Source organism: Rhinoderma darwinii, unplaced genomic scaffold (genome assembly GCF_050947455.1).
Source record: "Rhinoderma darwinii isolate aRhiDar2 unplaced genomic scaffold, aRhiDar2.hap1 Scaffold_742, whole genome shotgun sequence".
Classification (NCBI taxonomy): Eukaryota; Metazoa; Chordata; class Amphibia; order Anura; family Rhinodermatidae; genus Rhinoderma; species Rhinoderma darwinii.
In genome coordinates, this window is record NW_027464304.1 from 282886 (window position 1) to 304617 (window position 21732).

Genomic DNA, 21732 nt, shown 5'->3' on the forward strand with positions numbered 1-21732 from the left:
AGCTCTTTAACTTACCTAAAAGGGAGGGCGGAGAGAAGACAAGGAAGGTGAATGAGGTGTTCCAATGTGAAATGCCGGAAACACAGAAACACAGACGACACACAACAAGAGGTGGCAATCTATTCATTAATTGCATTTAATCAATGAGCTCATTATCACTCATGCATTGTCCAACAGGTGTTGAAATAATGGGATTAAAAGGGGAGATCCCTTCAGAAAGACAGAAACAATAGCAAAGACAAAAAACACTTTTGGAATCTGCTTTTAGTCAACACATAAGGAAAGGGTGCACCGGTCCTGGAAATACTGCAATACCAGGTCAATGCGTGGAGTGGACAGAGCAAGCTCTATTTCCATCTCCCTGTTCTAAAAATCCATTTAATATATGGTCCCCAGATAGGGGACGTATCAGATATTAAACTGATAAGAACAGATTTTTTTTTTTTTTTTTTAAAACCATTTCAGTTAGTTATAAGCAACTTATAATGTTTCTCAAAACTTGAAAATCAAATCCACGTTGCTTCAAACTTATCATCATTCTGGTTTGTTCTTTATTTTTTCTTCAATTTACATAAACAATCACAAAAAAAAACAGAACAATATTACCTACATCGTATCAGGAATTTCCATTTTTTGAACTTCCATATCCCCTCTGAATCTAGGCCACCACCACGCTGTCTATCCCACAAATACATGACGTAAAGTCTAGACAAAATCATCCTAATACACTCATTTACAGGCACTAATTTCCTTTTAAACACTAACAAGTTTCTCACATCCCACAAACTTTCCATCACACATGCCATAATTAACCACATAATTCTATCTTTCATACGACTACTTGCACCCATTCCAAACATTGCTACTTTCCAATTAACAAATTTTACCCCGCTAGTTCTTTACACAAACCACCCACCCCTTTCCATACTTCATACGAATAGTCACAATCCCACAACATATGTCTCACACTCTCACTTGCTCCACATCCATTCCTCGGGCAAACCTCAGACCTAATAAGATCCCTTCTTTTCTGCACTTGCCTAACAGGTAGGATATTATGCAGCGACATCCATACAATATCACGCTGTCTGTTTGACATACCACTCACCTTCAATTGACTCCATACACTCTGCACTTCATTAGACCTCAAACCTGCAATTTCACATGGAATTTCATTCGCACGTATTCTCTTCATCACCGCATTCTTATTTTTAAACTCACTCATTGGCACAGCAAGCAAGTCATTTTTCCTCACAAAAACCTCAATCCTCATATACCACACTGGACACTTGAAAGCCACAGGCACACTTGCATCTCTCTTTACCCAATTCAGACCATACAACATCCAACCAGCCAAGTATCTAATCATGAAACCAGTCTTATTATTCCTCTGCACTAACACAGACACCACTTTGATATAATTCAAAGCCAAAAATACCTCAACATTTGGAAAATCCAAACCACCATTCACACACATCTTATACACATACTCTCTCTTCAATTTTTCCATTCTACTCCCCCAAAAAAATGTAAAAATCATCTTTTCCGTCTTCTTAATTTTGTGAGTAGCAAAAGGGAAAACAACTGCACAAAAAAGTAAAATTGGTAATATAACAGATTTAACTATCAAAATTTTTCCCGTCAGTGTCAAACTTCTCAGTCTCCAAAAGTTCAGTTTTCGTTCTATTCTCATACCACATTCATCCCAACTTTCATTCCCTCTCAAATCCTCATTAAATTGCACACCCAATATTTTAATAGCACCCATCTCACAATTAACCCCATCCATTCTCACACTCCTATCACCAAAACACTTAAAGCTACATTTACCCCAATTCACTTTAAACGCAGACGCACTACAAAACAACCTCAACAACAATCTCGCTCTATTTATCTCCGCCTCTCTTTCACTAACAATCACCACATCGTCCATATAACCCAATACTTTCAGAAACTTACCATTACTCCCAGGAATTAATAACCCCCTCATAAATTTTTCCCTTCTAACCATACACAACAACACTTCAATCACACTAATGAACAGGACAGGGGACATAGGACAACCCTGCCTGACACCTGACCTTATCCCCACTTTTCCACTCAGAAACCCATTTACGAGAAACTCACTTGTTACGTTCCCATACAAACCTTTCACTGCATACACAAACTTTCTCGGAAAACCCATTTTACACAGCACACTAAACATAAACTCATGCGACACCCTATCAAATGCCTTTTCAAAATCCACAGATAGGACCATACATTTCTGCTTTCTATCCATACAGTCCCCAATCATATCCCTTAGTAACAACAAATTATCAGTCATACTTCTACCAGGCACTGCACACACTTGATCTTCATTCACCACTTCAGCAACAACCTCACGCATCCTATTGGCCAATACTTTACTAAAACACTTATAGTCAGAATCCAACAAAGTAATTGGCCTCCAATTTGCCAAATTTTTCTTCTCACCTTTTTTATATATCAGCACAACCACACCTTCTTTCATAGATTTGCTCAACACACCATGCTTCCACATATACTGACATACCTCAAGCAAATCCCCACCAATTATATCCCACATCCTCACATATAATTCAATTGGGATCCCATCCTTCCCAGGTGTTTTATTTTTACTTGCACTCATCACCACATTTCTCACTTCATCCATGGTAATATCACCACACAGAGACTCACAATCTTCCTCTCCAAGTTTATTTTCCAACCCATTCAAAACCTCATTCATCAAATCCTTATCATACCACTTCTCTCCATACAACTGGGTATAAAAACCTTCAACTTCACTCATCACATCCTTTCCAGAAACACACTCACCCCTATCATTCAATAATTCATCCATATCATCCTTTTTACCACATATTTTTTTGAAAAAAAATCTTGTACATTTTTCATCTTTGTCTAAGTTTTCAACTTTTGATCTATATATAATTTTTTTCCCTTTTTCCTCTAATAAAAGCCTACTTTCATTCCTTGCGTCCCTCATCAAATCACTCACATCCACACCAAGCTCGCTAAGTTTTCTCAACCATTCTATTCTAACATTCAACTCATTATATTGGTTTCTTAGCATAGCTGCTTTTTTATAGCCCCATTTTTTAAAGAATCTTTTACATTCATTCTTCATCCAATCCCACCACTCCAACACATTCCCAAAAGATTCCTGCCGCGATTTCCATCCTTTATACGCATATATAAAAGCCTTCACAATTCTTTCATCCTCTAATAAACTTACATTTAACTTCCATACCCCTGCACCACGCACTAAACGAACATCCCCTTCAAAAGTTGCACACATACACACATGGTCAGAAAAGGTCACATCGCGCTGCCGCAAACTCATGCACCCCACATTTTTTGAGAAAAGCACCCGATCTATCCTTGATGTTACCCCTCCTCTATCAGACCTATAAGTGTCGGGTGGTGGCTTTCCCAAATGAACCTCAGCAGCATCTATAAAAGAAAAATCTTTGATTAATTGGTACAACTTTTTACCAGATACATCCATTTTTTCCCCTTCCGTCACACAGTTAAAGTCCCCAACCCAAATCGTAGGAATTCTCCCTGGCAAAAAAAAGGACAACTTCTCTAGGAGCTCTAACCTCTCTTCTTTTTTTGTTGCTCCATATATATTAATTACCCTTACCCTCCACCCTCTGACATTTATCTCTGCCAAAATACACCTCCCCACTTCCACCACAATATAACTTTCTAATTTTAAATTCCTATTCCCTAGCAATATTCCTACCCCATCATTTTTATTTATAGAAGAACCAGACCATATACATTGGCCATATGGCCATTCCTGTTCTGGCACAGGTTCCCTAATACCGCATTCTTGCAAACAATATACATCAGCTCCTAAATTTTTTAAAAAATCCAGAACTGCAGCCCTCCTGGGCTTAGATTGAATCAGTCGTACATTTAAGGATACGACATCAAATGTAGGTTTGGATGCCATATTTTAATTTTCATAGCCAGATAACCGCAGGTTGTCCATTTGCACTTCAGCCTTTGCCTTCTGGAGGCTGGCAACCTAATGTGAAGAAACTGGTCCCTTGATCTTCTAGAAAAGGCTCATCAAACGAAATCACTGATGAGGGGTATTCCTCCTCCCTTCCAGGGGTTACAGGGGGTGACGCGGCCAGCCTGGCTCTCTTAGCCCCCATATCCAGAATTTCGTCTGCAGGTCGGGTGCCTACAGTGGTAAAATCCCCTTGACCTCCAACTCCTTCCAGAAACACTTCATCCAGACTCCAAGAAACAGGAGGAGTCACGGGGACGTCGCCCTCAATTTCTCCCTCACCCTGTAGCCCAGTCTGGGCATCGGATGGGTGAGGAAGATCCTCCTCGACCGGGGCTACCTCCATGCCTGCCCCTTCCTCCACACGTACTTCTACTGGAGATGTGCTTAAAGAAGCCAGATAGTCAGCGGGTACCTCCTCGCCCAACCGTCCAGTTCTCGCTATCATCTCAGCCACTTGGCTCCTGGCTGCCTCTGCATATGACTTCTTCCGCAGAGGGCAGTCTTTGAATGTATGCCCTTCCACCTCGCAGAGATTACAAACAATGCGGTTGACACATTCTTTTGCTTTGTGACCCTCCTGGTTACATCTGGAACACTTCCCTGAATTTTGACATCCTTCCCTTGTGTGGCCAAAAACTTTACAATTCCTGCAGAAGGGAGGACACCTGGGAAAAAACAGATATCCCCTGTCTCTTCCAATGGAGAAGTTCGATGGAGGGAAATGGAAGCCTCCTGGTTCCTCAATATCTTGCCGAAACCGGACCCGAAATTTGTATTTCCCATTCCAGATCATTTCAGTGTTCAAGATTTTATTCTCAAACTTAACATATGCACAATGTCTAGACAGGAATGCCGTGATATCTTGCAAAGGTACATGTGCATTGTAGAGAAAAACAACCAGGAAGACTTCTCCTTCATCATACAGCAGGATAAAAGTAAGTCCTCCAAGCTCAGGATTGTTCACATTTTGCATCAAATTGTAATGGAAAGTATGGCAGGCAGGTAAATCCGTCAATATCAAGGTAAAATGACCAACCTTATGCTCCTGAAGACAAAGGATTTTCTTCCGCTCCACTTTCAGAATTCCAAACAAGATGTTGTTCACCAGGTGTCGTAGGTCCAGGGTCTTCTCTGATCCAACATCAACTTCGATCCGAATGCCGTACTTGACCCGGGTTTCCCCGGCCTTAGCGTGACGTACAATAACGCCCATGTCGATCGCCTTCCTGCCACTGGCTGTCTCCCTATAGCAACAAGCAGCTTAAGCCCCAAAGGGCGATGCTGCAGGGCCGAGAGTTCAGCACTGGACGCCTCTGGTTAGCCACTTGAGCTTAGCCAAAAGGCCGAGAAGCGATAACCCGAACGGGCCGCGCGTTGCCCGAGCCTGCCCGATACTGCTGTTCAGCCCTTGCAGCGATTCAGCCTACTTCTAGGCAATTCCATGGGGCCCTGCAGGCTCACACACTCACAGCTACACGGGAGGTGAATAAAGGCCGGAGAGGAAGCCAGACAGGATTTGCTTCTTTTGCTTGCACCACAATGCAGTGCTGAAAGAGGAGGAATCTACATAAAAACGCCTTCCTGGCAACGCCCAAATGCCCTGCTGCCATGCAGATAAACACTGGCAGCGGCAGCAAGTGCATGCCCACAGCCACCCCTTGTTCCTTCACACCTTGTATCAGCTGTAATCCAGTCCAGTCCAGTGCTGCCTGCTGAGCAGCACTGACCAACACTGCCTGGGCCCAGGCTTTTATCTCTGAGGCCCCATTATGATGTCAGAAAGCTGGCTCTGGAATCCTGAGGGCTCCACTATGACACGTGCAAAGTTCCGTCTGAACTTTATATAAGACGGTGAGGCTCAGTCAGTCACTCAGTGTTGCCTGAGAGGGCAACACTGCAACAGCCGGCCGCCAGGCTGTCTTTTTTTTGCACAGCTAGTTGCCTCCAGGAGGCCACAAGAGGGAGACAAGGGACTGCAAAATGGAAAATAGGCATCCACCAACTTTACAGACAACTTCTCCTTGCTCCTACAACCTCCATCCTTGCACAGTTTGTTATTCTTCTAGGTAACATAGTAACAAATCCAAATTGCTGCTCTCTTTGTAGGCAAGCAAGGCTTTGTTGCAACTGCAATTCTTACTTCTTCTTGAAATGTAGGGACGACAGTACATTCCATCACATCCATCTAGTGTACACAGGTAGGTCCATTGTGGCGGGCAGGCGAGCGGGCGGGCTGCTTTATTGGCTGTTTGCTGTTCCCCTACTCCACTCCACTATTTGACTGTTGTGCTGCATCAATCAATCAATCAATCAATCAATCAATCAATCAATCAATCAATCAATCAATCAATCAATCAGTGGCTGGCTCAGGTGCAGCTCTTTAACTTACCTAAAAGGGAGGGCGGAGAGAAGACAAGGAAGGTGAATGAGGTGTTCCAATGTGAAATGCCGGAAACACAGAAACACAGACGACACACAACAAGAGGTGGCAATCTATTCATTAATTGCATTTAATCAATGAGCTCATTATCACTCATGCATTGTCCAACAGGTGTTGAAATAATGGGATTAAAAGGGGAGATCCCTTCAGAAAGACAGAAACAATAGCAAAGACAAAAAACACTTTTGGAATCTGCTTTTAGTCAACACATAAGGAAAGGGTGCACCGGTCCTGGAAATACTGCAATACCAGGTCAATGCGTGGAGTGGACAGAGCAAGCTCTATTTCCATCTCCCTGTTCTAAAAATCCATTTAATATATGGTCCCCAGATAGGGGACGTATCAGATATTAAACTGATAAGAACAGATACTACACTTGATCTTAGCCAAAAGGCCGAGAAGCGATAACCCGAACGGGCCGCGCGTTGCCCGAGCCTGCCCGATACTGCTGTTCAGCCCTTGCAGCGATTCAGCCTACTTCTAGGCAATTCCATGGGGCCCTGCAGGCTCACACACTCACAGCTACACGGGAGGTGAATAAAGGCCGGAGAGGAAGCCAGACAGGATTTGCTTCTTTTGCTTGCACCACAATGCAGTGCTGAAAGAGGAGGAATCTACATAAAAACGCCTTCCTGGCAACGCCCAAATGCCCTGCTGCCATGCAGATAAACACTGGCAGCGGCAGCAAGTGCATGCCCACAGCCACCCCTTGTTCCTTCACACCTTGTATCAGCTGTAATCCAGTCCAGTCCAGTGCTGCCTGCTGAGCAGCACTGACCAACACTGCCTGGGCCCAGGCTTTTATCTCTGAGGCCCCATTATGATGTCAGAAAGCTGGCTCTGGAATCCTGAGGGCTCCACTATGACACGTGCAAAGTTCCGTCTGAACTTTATATAAGACGGTGAGGCTCAGTCAGTCAGTCACTCAGTGTTGCCTGAGAGGGCAACACTGCAACAGCCGGCCGCCAGGCTGTCTTTTTTTTGCACAGCTAGTTGCCTCCAGGAGGCCACAAGAGGGAGACAAGGGACTGCAAAATGGAAAATAGGCATCCACCAACTTTACAGACAACTTCTCCTTGCTCCTACAACCTCCATCCTTGCACAGTTTGTTATTCTTCTAGGTAACATAGTAACAAATCCAAATTGCTGCTCTCTTTGTAGGCAAGCAAGGCTTTGTTGCAACTGCAATTCTTACTTCTTCTTGAAATGTAGGGACGACAGTACATTCCATCACATCCATCTAGTGTACACAGGTAGGTCCATTGTGGCGGGCAGGCGAGCGGGCGGGCTGCTTTATTGGCTGTTTGCTGTTCCCCTACTCCACTCCACTATTTGACTGTTGTGCTGCATCAATCAATCAATCAATCAATCAATCAATCAATCAATCAATCAATCAATCAGTGGCTGGCTCAGGTGCAGCTCTTTAACTTACCTAAAAGGGAGGGCGGAGAGAAGACAAGGAAGGTGAATGAGGTGTTCCAATGTGAAATGCCGGAAACACAGAAACACAGACGACACACAACAAGAGGTGGCAATCTATTCATTAATTGCATTTAATCAATGAGCTCATTATCACTCATGCATTGTCCAACAGGTGTTGAAATAATGGGATTAAAAGGGGAGATCCCTTCAGAAAGACAGAAACAATAGCAAAGACAAAAAACACTTTTGGAATCTGCTTTTAGTCAACACATAAGGAAAGGGTGCACCGGTCCTGGAAATACTGCAATACCAGGTCAATGCGTGGAGTGGACAGAGCAAGCTCTATTTCCATCTCCCTGTTCTAAAAATCCATTTAATATATGGTCCCCAGATAGGGGACGTATCAGATATTAAACTGATAAGAACAGATACTACACTTGATCTTAGCCAAAAGGCCGAGAAGCGATAACCCGAACGGGCCGCGCGTTGCCCGAGCCTGCCCGATACTGCTGTTCAGCCCTTGCAGCGATTCAGCCTACTTCTAGGCAATTCCATGGGGCCCTGCAGGCTCACACACTCACAGCTACACGGGAGGTGAATAAAGGCCGGAGAGGAAGCCAGACAGGATTTGCTTCTTTTGCTTGCACCACAATGCAGTGCTGAAAGAGGAGGAATCTACATAAAAACGCCTTCCTGGCAACGCCCAAATGCCCTGCTGCCATGCAGATAAACACTGGCAGCGGCAGCAAGTGCATGCCCACAGCCACCCCTTGTTCCTTCACACCTTGTATCAGCTGTAATCCAGTCCAGTCCAGTGCTGCCTGCTGAGCAGCACTGACCAACACTGCCTGGGCCCAGGCTTTTATCTCTGAGGCCCCATTATGATGTCAGAAAGCTGGCTCTGGAATCCTGAGGGCTCCACTATGACACGTGCAAAGTTCCGTCTGAACTTTATATAAGACGGTGAGGCTCAGTCAGTCACTCAGTGTTGCCTGAGAGGGCAACACTGCAACAGCCGGCCGCCAGGCTGTCTTTTTTTTGCACAGCTAGTTGCCTCCAGGAGGCCACAAGAGGGAGACAAGGGACTGCAAAATGGAAAATAGGCATCCACCAACTTTACAGACAACTTCTCCTTGCTCCTACAACCTCCATCCTTGCACAGTTTGTTATTCTTCTAGGTAACATAGTAACAAATCCAAATTGCTGCTCTCTTTGTAGGCAAGCAAGGCTTTGTTGCAACTGCAATTCTTACTTCTTCTTGAAATGTAGGGACGACAGTACATTCCATCACATCCATCTAGTGTACACAGGTAGGTCCATTGTGGCGGGCAGGCGAGCGGGCGGGCTGCTTTATTGGCTGTTTGCTGTTCCCCTACTCCACTCCACTATTTGACTGTTGTGCTGCATCAATCAATCAATCAATCAATCAATCAATCAGTGGCTGGCTCAGGTGCAGCTCTTTAACTTACCTAAAAGGGAGGGCGGAGAGAAGACAAGGAAGGTGAATGAGGTGTTCCAATGTGAAATGCCGGAAACACAGAAACACAGACGACACACAACAAGAGGTGGCAATCTATTCATTAATTGCATTTAATCAATGAGCTCATTATCACTCATGCATTGTCCAACAGGTGTTGAAATAATGGGATTAAAAGGGGAGATCCCTTCAGAAAGACAGAAACAATAGCAAAGACAAAAAACACTTTTGGAATCTGCTTTTAGTCAACACATAAGGAAAGGGTGCACCGGTCCTGGAAATACTGCAATACCAGGTCAATGCGTGGAGTGGACAGAGCAAGCTCTATTTCCATCTCCCTGTTCTAAAAATCCATTTAATATATGGTCCCCAGATAGGGGACGTATCAGATATTAAACTGATAAGAACAGATACTACACTTGATCTTAGCCAAAAGGCCGAGAAGCGATAACCCGAACGGGCCGCGCGTTGCCCGAGCCTGCCCGATACTGCTGTTCAGCCCTTGCAGCGATTCAGCCTACTTCTAGGCAATTCCATGGGGCCCTGCAGGCTCACACACTCACAGCTACACGGGAGGTGAATAAAGGCCGGAGAGGAAGCCAGACAGGATTTGCTTCTTTTGCTTGCACCACAATGCAGTGCTGAAAGAGGAGGAATCTACATAAAAACGCCTTCCTGGCAACGCCCAAATGCCCTGCTGCCATGCAGATAAACACTGGCAGCGGCAGCAAGTGCATGCCCACAGCCACCCCTTGTTCCTTCACACCTTGTATCAGCTGTAATCCAGTCCAGTCCAGTGCTGCCTGCTGAGCAGCACTGACCAACACTGCCTGGGCCCAGGCTTTTATCTCTGAGGCCCCATTATGATGTCAGAAAGCTGGCTCTGGAATCCTGAGGGCTCCACTATGACACGTGCAAAGTTCCGTCTGAACTTTATATAAGACGGTGAGGCTCAGTCAGTCACTCAGTGTTGCCTGAGAGGGCAACACTGCAACAGCCGGCCGCCAGGCTGTCTTTTTTTTGCACAGCTAGTTGCCTCCAGGAGGCCACAAGAGGGAGACAAGGGACTGCAAAATGGAAAATAGGCATCCACCAACTTTACAGACAACTTCTCCTTGCTCCTACAACCTCCATCCTTGCACAGTTTGTTATTCTTCTAGGTAACATAGTAACAAATCCAAATTGCTGCTCTCTTTGTAGGCAAGCAAGGCTTTGTTGCAACTGCAATTCTTACTTCTTCTTGAAATGTAGGGACGACAGTACATTCCATCACATCCATCTAGTGTACACAGGTAGGTCCATTGTGGCGGGCAGGCGAGCGGGCGGGCTGCTTTATTGGCTGTTTGCTGTTCCCCTACTCCACTCCACTATTTGACTGTTGTGCTGCATCAATCAATCAATCAATCAATCAATCAATCAATCAATCAGTGGCTGGCTCAGGTGCAGCTCTTTAACTTACCTAAAAGGGAGGGCGGAGAGAAGACAAGGAAGGTGAATGAGGTGTTCCAATGTGAAATGCCGGAAACACAGAAACACAGACGACACACAACAAGAGGTGGCAATCTATTCATTAATTGCATTTAATCAATGAGCTCATTATCACTCATGCATTGTCCAACAGGTGTTGAAATAATGGGATTAAAAGGGGAGATCCCTTCAGAAAGACAGAAACAATAGCAAAGACAAAAAACACTTTTGGAATCTGCTTTTAGTCAACACATAAGGAAAGGGTGCACCGGTCCTGGAAATACTGCAATACCAGGTCAATGCGTGGAGTGGACAGAGCAAGCTCTATTTCCATCTCCCTGTTCTAAAAATCCATTTAATATATGGTCCCCAGATAGGGGACGTATCAGATATTAAACTGATAAGAACAGATACTACACTTGATCTTAGCCAAAAGGCCGAGAAGCGATAACCCGAACGGGCCGCGCGTTGCCCGAGCCTGCCCGATACTGCTGTTCAGCCCTTGCAGCGATTCAGCCTACTTCTAGGCAATTCCATGGGGCCCTGCAGGCTCACACACTCACAGCTACACGGGAGGTGAATAAAGGCCGGAGAGGAAGCCAGACAGGATTTGCTTCTTTTGCTTGCACCACAATGCAGTGCTGAAAGAGGAGGAATCTACATAAAAACGCCTTCCTGGCAACGCCCAAATGCCCTGCTGCCATGCAGATAAACACTGGCAGCGGCAGCAAGTGCATGCCCACAGCCACCCCTTGTTCCTTCACACCTTGTATCAGCTGTAATCCAGTCCAGTCCAGTGCTGCCTGCTGAGCAGCACTGACCAACACTGCCTGGGCCCAGGCTTTTATCTCTGAGGCCCCATTATGATGTCAGAAAGCTGGCTCTGGAATCCTGAGGGCTCCACTATGACACGTGCAAAGTTCCGTCTGAACTTTATATAAGACGGTGAGGCTCAGTCAGTCACTCAGTGTTGCCTGAGAGGGCAACACTGCAACAGCCGGCCGCCAGGCTGTCTTTTTTTTGCACAGCTAGTTGCCTCCAGGAGGCCACAAGAGGGAGACAAGGGACTGCAAAATGGAAAATAGGCATCCACCAACTTTACAGACAACTTCTCCTTGCTCCTACAACCTCCATCCTTGCACAGTTTGTTATTCTTCTAGGTAACATAGTAACAAATCCAAATTGCTGCTCTCTTTGTAGGCAAGCAAGGCTTTGTTGCAACTGCAATTCTTACTTCTTCTTGAAATGTAGGGACGACAGTACATTCCATCACATCCATCTAGTGTACACAGGTAGGTCCATTGTGGCGGGCAGGCGAGCGGGCGGGCTGCTTTATTGGCTGTTTGCTGTTCCCCTACTCCACTCCACTATTTGACTGTTGTGCTGCATCAATCAATCAATCAATCAATCAATCAATCAATCAGTGGCTGGCTCAGGTGCAGCTCTTTAACTTACCTAAAAGGGAGGGCGGAGAGAAGACAAGGAAGGTGAATGAGGTGTTCCAATGTGAAATGCCGGAAACACAGAAACACAGACGACACACAACAAGAGGTGGCAATCTATTCATTAATTGCATTTAATCAATGAGCTCATTATCACTCATGCATTGTCCAACAGGTGTTGAAATAATGGGATTAAAAGGGGAGATCCCTTCAGAAAGACAGAAACAATAGCAAAGACAAAAAACACTTTTGGAATCTGCTTTTAGTCAACACATAAGGAAAGGGTGCACCGGTCCTGGAAATACTGCAATACCAGGTCAATGCGTGGAGTGGACAGAGCAAGCTCTATTTCCATCTCCCTGTTCTAAAAATCCATTTAATATATGGTCCCCAGATAGGGGACGTATCAGATATTAAACTGATAAGAACAGATACTACACTTGATCTTAGCCAAAAGGCCGAGAAGCGATAACCCGAACGGGCCGCGCGTTGCCCGAGCCTGCCCGATACTGCTGTTCAGCCCTTGCAGCGATTCAGCCTACTTCTAGGCAATTCCATGGGGCCCTGCAGGCTCACACACTCACAGCTACACGGGAGGTGAATAAAGGCCGGAGAGGAAGCCAGACAGGATTTGCTTCTTTTGCTTGCACCACAATGCAGTGCTGAAAGAGGAGGAATCTACATAAAAACGCCTTCCTGGCAACGCCCAAATGCCCTGCTGCCATGCAGATAAACACTGGCAGCGGCAGCAAGTGCATGCCCACAGCCACCCCTTGTTCCTTCACACCTTGTGTCAGCTGTAATCCAGTCCAGTCCAGTGCTGCCTGCTGAGCAGCACTGACCAACACTGCCTGGGCCCAGGCTTTTATCTCTGAGGCCCCATTATGATGTCAGAAAGCTGGCTCTGGAATCCTGAGGGCTCCACTATGACACGTGCAAAGTTCCGTCTGAACTTTATATAAGACGGTGAGGCTCAGTCAGTCACTCAGTGTTGCCTGAGAGGGCAACACTGCAACAGCCGGCCGCCAGGCTGTCTTTTTTTTGCACAGCTAGTTGCCTCCAGGAGGCCACAAGAGGGAGACAAGGGACTGCAAAATGGAAAATAGGCATCCACCAACTTTACAGACAACTTCTCCTTGCTCCTACAACCTCCATCCTTGCACAGTTTGTTATTCTTCTAGGTAACATAGTAACAAATCCAAATTGCTGCTCTCTTTGTAGGCAAGCAAGGCTTTGTTGCAACTGCAATTCTTACTTCTTCTTGAAATGTAGGGACGACAGTACATTCCATCACATCCATCTAGTGTACACAGGTAGGTCCATTGTGGCGGGCAGGCGAGCGGGCGGGCTGCTTTATTGGCTGTTTGCTGTTCCCCTACTCCACTCCACTATTTGACTGTTGTGCTGCATCAATCAATCAATCAATCAATCAATCAATCAATCAATCAATCAATCAATCAATCAATCAGTGGCTGGCTCAGGTGCAGCTCTTTAACTTACCTAAAAGGGAGGGCGGAGAGAAGACAAGGAAGGTGAATGAGGTGTTCCAATGTGAAATGCCGGAAACACAGAAACACAGACGACACACAACAAGAGGTGGCAATCTATTCATTAATTGCATTTAATCAATGAGCTCATTATCACTCATGCATTGTCCAACAGGTGTTGAAATAATGGGATTAAAAGGGGAGATCCCTTCAGAAAGACAGAAACAATAGCAAAGACAAAAAACACTTTTGGAATCTGCTTTTAGTCAACACATAAGGAAAGGGTGCACCGGTCCTGGAAATACTGCAATACCAGGTCAATGCGTGGAGTGGACAGAGCAAGCTCTATTTCCATCTCCCTGTTCTAAAAATCCATTTAATATATGGTCCCCAGATAGGGGACGTATCAGATATTAAACTGATAAGAACAGATACTACACTTGATCTTAGCCAAAAGGCCGAGAAGCGATAACCCGAACGGGCCGCGCGTTGCCCGAGCCTGCCCGATACTGCTGTTCAGCCCTTGCAGCGATTCAGCCTACTTCTAGGCAATTCCATGGGGCCCTGCAGGCTCACACACTCACAGCTACACGGGAGGTGAATAAAGGCCGGAGAGGAAGCCAGACAGGATTTGCTTCTTTTGCTTGCACCACAATGCAGTGCTGAAAGAGGAGGAATCTACATAAAAACGCCTTCCTGGCAACGCCCAAATGCCCTGCTGCCATGCAGATAAACACTGGCAGCGGCAGCAAGTGCATGCCCACAGCCACCCCTTGTTCCTTCACACCTTGTATCAGCTGTAATCCAGTCCAGTCCAGTGCTGCCTGCTGAGCAGCACTGACCAACACTGCCTGGGCCCAGGCTTTTATCTCTGAGGCCCCATTATGATGTCAGAAAGCTGGCTCTGGAATCCTGAGGGCTCCACTATGACACGTGCAAAGTTCCGTCTGAACTTTATATAAGACGGTGAGGCTCAGTCAGTCACTCAGTGTTGCCTGAGAGGGCAACACTGCAACAGCCGGCCGCCAGGCTGTCTTTTTTTTGCACAGCTAGTTGCCTCCAGGAGGCCACAAGAGGGAGACAAGGGACTGCAAAATGGAAAATAGGCATCCACCAACTTTACAGACAACTTCTCCTTGCTCCTACAACCTCCATCCTTGCACAGTTTGTTATTCTTCTAGGTAACATAGTAACAAATCCAAATTGCTGCTCTCTTTGTAGGCAAGCAAGGCTTTGTTGCAACTGCAATTCTTACTTCTTCTTGAAATGTAGGGACGACAGTACATTCCATCACATCCATCTAGTGTACACAGGTAGGTCCATTGTGGCGGGCAGGCGAGCGGGCGGGCTGCTTTATTGGCTGTTTGCTGTTCCCCTACTCCACTCCACTATTTGACTGTTGTGCTGCATCAATCAATCAATCAATCAATCAATCAATCAATCAATCAATCAATCAATCAATCAATCAATCAGTGGCTGGCTCAGGTGCAGCTCTTTAACTTACCTAAAAGGGAGGGCGGAGAGAAGACAAGGAAGGTGAATGAGGTGTTCCAATGTGAAATGCCGGAAACACAGAAACACAGACGACACACAACAAGAGGTGGCAATCTATTCATTAATTGCATTTAATCAATGAGCTCATTATCACTCATGCATTGTCCAACAGGTGTTGAAATAATGGGATTAAAAGGGGAGATCCCTTCAGAAAGACAGAAACAATAGCAAAGACAAAAAACACTTTTGGAATCTGCTTTTAGTCAACACATAAGGAAAGGGTGCACCGGTCCTGGAAATACTGCAATACCAGGTCAATGCGTGGAGTGGACAGAGCAAGCTCTATTTCCATCTCCCTGTTCTAAAAATCCATTTAATATATGGTCCCCAGATAGGGGACGTATCAGATATTAAACTGATAAGAACAGATACTACACTTGATCTTAGCCAAAAGGCCGAGAAGCGATAACCCGAACGGGCCGCGCGTTGCCCGAGCCTGCCCGATACTGCTGTTCAGCCCTTGCAGCGATTCAGCCTACTTCTAGGCAATTCCATGGGGCCCTGCAGGCTCACACACTCACAGCTACACGGGAGGTGAATAAAGGCCGGAGAGGAAGCCAGACAGGATTTGCTTCTTTTGCTTGCACCACAATGCAGTGCTGAAAGAGGAGGAATCTACATAAAAACGCCTTCCTGGCAACGCACAAATGCCCTGCTGCCATGCAGATAAACACTGGCAGCGGCAGCAAGTGCATGCCCACAGCCACCCCTTGTTCCTTCACACCTTGTATCAGCTGTAATCCAGTCCAGTCCAGTGCTGCCTGCTGAGCAGCACTGACCAACACTGCCTGGGCCCAGGCTTTTATCTCTGAGGCCCCATTATGATGTCAGAAAGCTGGCTCTGGAATCCTGAGGGCTCCACTATGACACGTGCAAAGTTCCGTCTGAACTTTATATAAGACGGTGAGGCTCAGTCAGTCACTCAGTGTTGCCTGAGAGGGCAACACTGCAACAGCCGGCCGCCAGGCTGTCTTTTTTTTGCACAGCTAGTTGCCTCCAGGAGGCCACAAGAGGGAGACAAGGGACTGCAAAATGGAAAATAGGCATCCACCAACTTTACAGACAACTTCTCCTTGCTCCTACAACCTCCATCCTTGCACAGTTTGTTATTCTTCTAGGTAACATAGTAACAAATCCAAATTGCTGCTCTCTTTGTAGGCAAGCAAGGCTTTGTTGCAACTGCAATTCTTACTTCTTCTTGAAATGTAGGGACGACAGTACATTCCATCACATCCATCTAGTGTACACAGGTAGGTCCATTGTGGCGGGCAGGCGAGCGGGCGGGCTGCTTTATTGGCTGTTTGCTGTTCCCCTACTCCACTCCACTATTTGACTGTTGTGCTGCATCAATCAATCAATCAATCAATCAATCAATCAATCAATCAATCAATCAATCAGTGGCTGGCTCAGGTGCAGCTCTTTAACTTACCTAAAAGGGAGGGCGGAGAGAAGACAAGGAAGGTGAATGAGGTGTTCCAATGTGAAATGCCGGAAACACAGAAACACAGACGACACACAACAAGAGGTGGCAATCTATTCATTAATTGCATTTAATCAATGAGCTCATTATCACTCATGCATTGTCCAACAGGTGTTGAAATAATGGGATTAAAAGGGGAGATCCCTTCAGAAAGACATAAACAATAGCAAAGACAAAAAACACTTTTGGAATCTGCTTTTAGTCAACACATAAGGAAAGGGTGCACCGGTCCTGGAAATACTGCAATACCAGGTCAATGCGTGGAGTGGACAGAGCAAGCTCTATTTCCATCTCCCTGTTCTAAAAATCCATTTAATATATGGTCCCCAGATAGGGGACGTATCAGATATTAAACTGATAAGAACAGATACTACACTTGATCTTAGCCAAAAGGCCGAGAAGCGATAACCCGAACGGGCCGCGCGTTGCCCGAGCCTGCCCGATACTGCTGTTCAGCCCTTGCAGCGATTCAGCCTACTTCTAGGCAATTCCATGGGGCCCTGCAGGCTCACACACTCACAGCTACACGGGAGGTGAATAAAGGCCGGAGAGGAAGCCAGACAGGATTTGCTTCTTTTGCTTGCACCACAATGCAGTGCTGAAAGAGGAGGAATCTACATAAAAACGCCTTCCTGGCAACGCCCAAATGCCCTGCTGCCATGCAGATAAACACTGGCAGCGGCAGCAAGTGCATGCCCACAGCCACCCCTTGTTCCTTCACACCTTGTATCAGCTGTAATCCAGTCCAGTCCAGTGCTGCCTGCTGAGCAGCACTGACCAACACTGCCTGGGCCCAGGCTTTTATCTCTGAGGCCCCATTATGATGTCAGAAAGCTGGCTCTGGAATCCTGAGGGCTCCACTATGACACGTGCAAAGTTCCGTCTGAACTTTATATAAGACGGTGAGGCTCAGTCAGTCACTCAGTGTTGCCTGAGAGGGCAACACTGCAACAGCCGGCCGCCAGGCTGTCTTTTTTTTGCACAGCTAGTTGCCTCCAGGAGGCCACAAGAGGGAGACAAGGGACTGCAAAATGGAAAATAGGCATCCACCAACTTTACAGACAACTTCTCCTTGCTCCTACAACCTCCATCCTTGCACAGTTTGTTATTCTTCTAGGTAACATAGTAACAAATCCAAATTGCTGCTCTCTTTGTAGGCAAGCAAGGCTTTGTTGCAACTGCAATTCTTACTTCTTCTTGAAATGTAGGGACGACAGTACATTCCATCACATCCATCTAGTGTACACAGGTAGGTCCATTGTGGCGGGCAGGCGAGCGGGCGGGCTGCTTTATTGGCTGTTTGCTGTTCCCCTACTCCACTCCACTATTTGACTGTTGTGCTGCATCAATCAATCAATCAATCAATCAATCAATCAATCAATCAGTGGCTGGCTCAGGTGCAGCTCTTTAACTTACCTAAAAGGGAGGGCGGAGAGAAGACAAGGAAGGTGAATGAGGTGTTCCAATGTGAAATGCCGGAAACACAGAAACACAGACGACACACAACAAGAGGTGGCAATCTATTCATTAATTGCATTTAATCAATGAGCTCATTATCACTCATGCATTGTCCAACAGGTGTTGAAATAATGGGATTAAAAGGGGAGATCCCTTCAGAAAGACAGAAACAATAGCAAAGACAAAAAACACTTTTGGAATCTGCTTTTAGTCAACACATAAGGAAAGGGTGCACCGGTCCTGGAAATACTGCAATACCAGGTCAATGCGTGGAGTGGACAGAGCAAGCTCTATTTCCATCTCCCTGTTCTAAAAATCCATTTAATATATGGTCCCCAGATAGGGGACGTATCAGATATTAAACTGATAAGAACAGATACTACACTTGATCTTAGCCAAAAGGCCGAGAAGCGATAACCCGAACGGGCCGCACGTTGCCCGAGCCTGCCCGATACTGCTGTTCAGCCCTTGCAGCGATTCAGCCTACTTCTAGGCAATTCCATGGGGCCCTGCAGGCTCACACACTCACAGCTACACGGGAGGTGAATAAAGGCCGGAGAGGAAGCCAGACAGGATTTGCTTCTTTTGCTTGCACCACAATGCAGTGCTGAAAGAGGAGGAATCTACATAAAAACGCCTTCCTGGCAACGCCCAAATGCCCTGCTGCCATGCAGATAAACACTGGCAGCGGCAGCAAGTGCATGCCCACAGCCACCCCTTGTTCCTTCACACCTTGTATCAGCTGTAATCCAGTCCAGTCCAGTGCTGCCTGCTGAGCAGCACTGACCAACACTGCCTGGGCCCAGGCTTTTATCTCTGAGGCCCCATTATGATGTCAGAAAGCTGGCTCTGGAATCCTGAGGGCTCCACTATGACACGTGCAAAGTTCCGTCTGAACTTTATATAAGACGGTGAGGCTCAGTCAGTCACTCAGTGTTGCCTGAGAGGGCAACACTGCAACAGCCGGCCGCCAGGCTGTCTTTTTTTTGCACAGCTAGTTGCCTCCAGGAGGCCACAAGAGGGAGACAAGGGACTGCAAAATGGAAAATAGGCATCCACCAACTTTACAGACAACTTCTCCTTGCTCCTACAACCTCCATCCTTGCACAGTTTGTTATTCTTCTAGGTAACATAGTAACAAATCCAAATTGCTGCTCTCTTTGTAGGCAAGCAAGGCTTTGTTGCAACTGCAATTCTTACTTCTTCTTGAAATGTAGGGACGACAGTACATTCCATCACATCCATCTAGTGTACACAGGTAGGTCCATTGTGGCGGGCAGGCGAGCGGGCGGGCTGCTTTATTGGCTGTTTGCTGTTCCCCTACTCCACTCCACTATTTGACTGTTGTGCTGCATCAATCAATCAATCAATCAATCAATCAATCAATCAATCAATCAATCAGTGGCTGGCTCAGGTGCAGCTCTTTAACTTACCTAAAAGGGAGGGCGGAGAGAAGACAAGGAAGGTGAATGAGGTGTTCCAATGTGAAATGCCGGAAACACAGAAACACAGACGACACACAACAAGAGGTGGCAATCTATTCATTAATTGCATTTAATCAATGAGCTCATTATCACTCATGCATTGTCCAACAGGTGTTGAAATAATGGGATTAAAAGGGGAGATCCCTTCAGAAAGACAGAAACAATAGCAAAGACAAAAAACACTTTTGGAATCTGCTTTTAGTCAACACATAAGGAAAGGGTGCACCGGTCCTGGAAATACTGCAATACCAGGTCAATGCGTGGAGTGGACAGAGCAAGCTCTATTTCCATCTCCCTGTTCTAAAAATCCATTTAATATATGGTCCCCAGATAGGGGACGTATCAGATATTAAACTGATAAGAACAGATACTACACTTGATCTTAGCCAAAAGGCCGAGAAGCGATAACCCGAACGGGCCGCGCGTTGCCCGAGCCTGCCCGATACTGCTGTTCAGCCCTTGCAGCGATTCAGCCTACTTCTAGGCAATTCCATGGGGCCCTGCAGGCTCACACACTCACAGCTACACGGGAGGTGAATAAAGGCCGGAGAGGAAGCCAGACAGGATTTGCTTCTTTTGCTTGCACCACAATGCAGTGCTGAAAGAGGAGGAATCTACATAAAAACGCCTTCCTGGCAACGCCCAAATGCCCTGCTGCCATGCAGATAAACACTGGCAGCGGCAGCAAGTGCATGCCCACAGCCACCCCTTGTTCCTTCACACCTTGTATCAGCTGTAATCCAGTCCAGTCCAGTGCTGCCTGCTGAGCAGCACTGACCAACACTGCCTGGGCCCAGGCTTTTATCTCTGAGGCCCCATTATGATGTCAGAAAGCTGGCTCTGGAATCCTGAGGGCTCCACTATGACACGTGCAAAGTTCCGTCTGAACTTTATATAAGACGGTGAGGCTCAGTCAGTCACTCAGTGTTGCCTGAGAGGGCAACACTGCAACAGCCGGCCGCCAGGCTGTCTTTTTTTTGCACAGCTAGTTGCCTCCAGGAGGCCACAAGAGGGAGACAAGGGACTGCAAAATGGAAAATAGGCATCCACCAACTTTACAGACAACTTCTCCTTGCTCCTACAACCTCCATCCTTGCACAGTTTGTTATTCTTCTAGGTAACATAGTAACAAATCCAAATTGCTGCTCTCTTTGTAGGCAAGCAAGGCTTTGTTGCAACTGCAATTCTTACTTCTTCTTGAAATGTAGGGACGACAGTACATTCCATCACATCCATCTAGTGTACACAGGTAGGTCCATTGTGGCGGGCAGGCGAGCGGGCGGGCTGCTTTATTGGCTGTTTGCTGTTCCCCTACTCCACTCCACTATTTGACTGTTGTGCTGCATCAATCAATCAATCAATCAATCAATCAATCAATCAATCAATCAATCAATCAATCAGTGGCTGGCTCAGGTGCAGCTCTTTAACTTACCTAAAAGGGAGGGCGGAGAGAAGACAAGGAAGGTGAATGAGGTGTTCCAATGTGAAATGCCGGAAACACAGAAACACAGACGACACACAACAAGAGGTGGCAATCTATTCATTAATTGCATTTAATCAATGAGCTCATTATCACTCATGCATTGTCCAACAGGTGTTGAAATAATGGGATTAAAAGGGGAGATCCCTTCAGAAAGACAGAAACAATAGCAAAGACAAAAAACACTTTTGGAATCTGCTTTTAGTCAACACATAAGGAAAGGGTGCACCGGTCCTGGAAATACTGCAATACCAGGTCAATGCGTGGAGTGGACAGAGCAAGCTCTATTTCCATCTCCCTGTTCTAAAAATCCATTTAATATATGGTCCCCAGATAGGGGACGTATCAGATATTAAACTGATAAGAACAGATACTACACTTGATCTTAGCCAAAAGGCCGAGAAGCGATAACCCGAACGGGCCGCGCGTTGCCCGAGCCTGCCCGATACTGCTGTTCAGCCCTTGCAGCGATTCAGCCTACTTCTAGGCAATT

General features: G+C 46.2%; 11 non-coding genes and 1 pseudogene across 11 annotated transcripts; all 12 read right to left on the bottom strand.

The window, feature by feature from the left end:
- Window positions 1-281: 281 nt before the first annotated feature.
- On the bottom strand, window positions 282-460 carry LOC142730240 (U2 spliceosomal RNA; annotated as a pseudogene).
- Window positions 461-6703: 6243 nt separating this feature from the next.
- On the bottom strand, window positions 6704-6894 carry LOC142730182 (U2 spliceosomal RNA). The gene has a single exon (XR_012878836.1). It is a non-coding gene; the product is annotated as a U2 spliceosomal RNA (small nuclear RNA).
- Window positions 6895-8186: 1292 nt separating this feature from the next.
- LOC142730183 (U2 spliceosomal RNA) lies at window positions 8187-8377 on the bottom strand. The gene has a single exon (XR_012878837.1). It is a non-coding gene; the product is annotated as a U2 spliceosomal RNA (small nuclear RNA).
- Window positions 8378-9645: 1268 nt separating this feature from the next.
- LOC142730186 (U2 spliceosomal RNA) lies at window positions 9646-9836 on the bottom strand. The gene has a single exon (XR_012878839.1). It is a non-coding gene; the product is annotated as a U2 spliceosomal RNA (small nuclear RNA).
- Window positions 9837-11112: 1276 nt separating this feature from the next.
- On the bottom strand, window positions 11113-11303 carry LOC142730187 (U2 spliceosomal RNA). The gene has a single exon (XR_012878840.1). It is a non-coding gene; the product is annotated as a U2 spliceosomal RNA (small nuclear RNA).
- Window positions 11304-12575: 1272 nt separating this feature from the next.
- Window positions 12576-12766, bottom strand: LOC142730188 (U2 spliceosomal RNA). Its single transcript, XR_012878841.1, has one exon. It is a non-coding gene; the product is annotated as a U2 spliceosomal RNA (small nuclear RNA).
- Window positions 12767-14062: 1296 nt separating this feature from the next.
- LOC142730189 (U2 spliceosomal RNA) lies at window positions 14063-14253 on the bottom strand. Its single transcript, XR_012878842.1, has one exon. It is a non-coding gene; the product is annotated as a U2 spliceosomal RNA (small nuclear RNA).
- Window positions 14254-15553: 1300 nt separating this feature from the next.
- Window positions 15554-15744, bottom strand: LOC142730190 (U2 spliceosomal RNA). The gene has a single exon (XR_012878843.1). It is a non-coding gene; the product is annotated as a U2 spliceosomal RNA (small nuclear RNA).
- A 1288-nt stretch (window positions 15745-17032) lies between these two features.
- LOC142730191 (U2 spliceosomal RNA) lies at window positions 17033-17223 on the bottom strand. Its single transcript, XR_012878844.1, has one exon. It is a non-coding gene; the product is annotated as a U2 spliceosomal RNA (small nuclear RNA).
- Window positions 17224-18499: 1276 nt separating this feature from the next.
- Window positions 18500-18690, bottom strand: LOC142730192 (U2 spliceosomal RNA). Its single transcript, XR_012878845.1, has one exon. It is a non-coding gene; the product is annotated as a U2 spliceosomal RNA (small nuclear RNA).
- A 1284-nt stretch (window positions 18691-19974) lies between these two features.
- Window positions 19975-20165, bottom strand: LOC142730193 (U2 spliceosomal RNA). Its single transcript, XR_012878846.1, has one exon. It is a non-coding gene; the product is annotated as a U2 spliceosomal RNA (small nuclear RNA).
- Window positions 20166-21457: 1292 nt separating this feature from the next.
- LOC142730194 (U2 spliceosomal RNA) lies at window positions 21458-21648 on the bottom strand. Its single transcript, XR_012878847.1, has one exon. It is a non-coding gene; the product is annotated as a U2 spliceosomal RNA (small nuclear RNA).
- Between the last annotated feature and the right edge of the window lie 84 nt (window positions 21649-21732).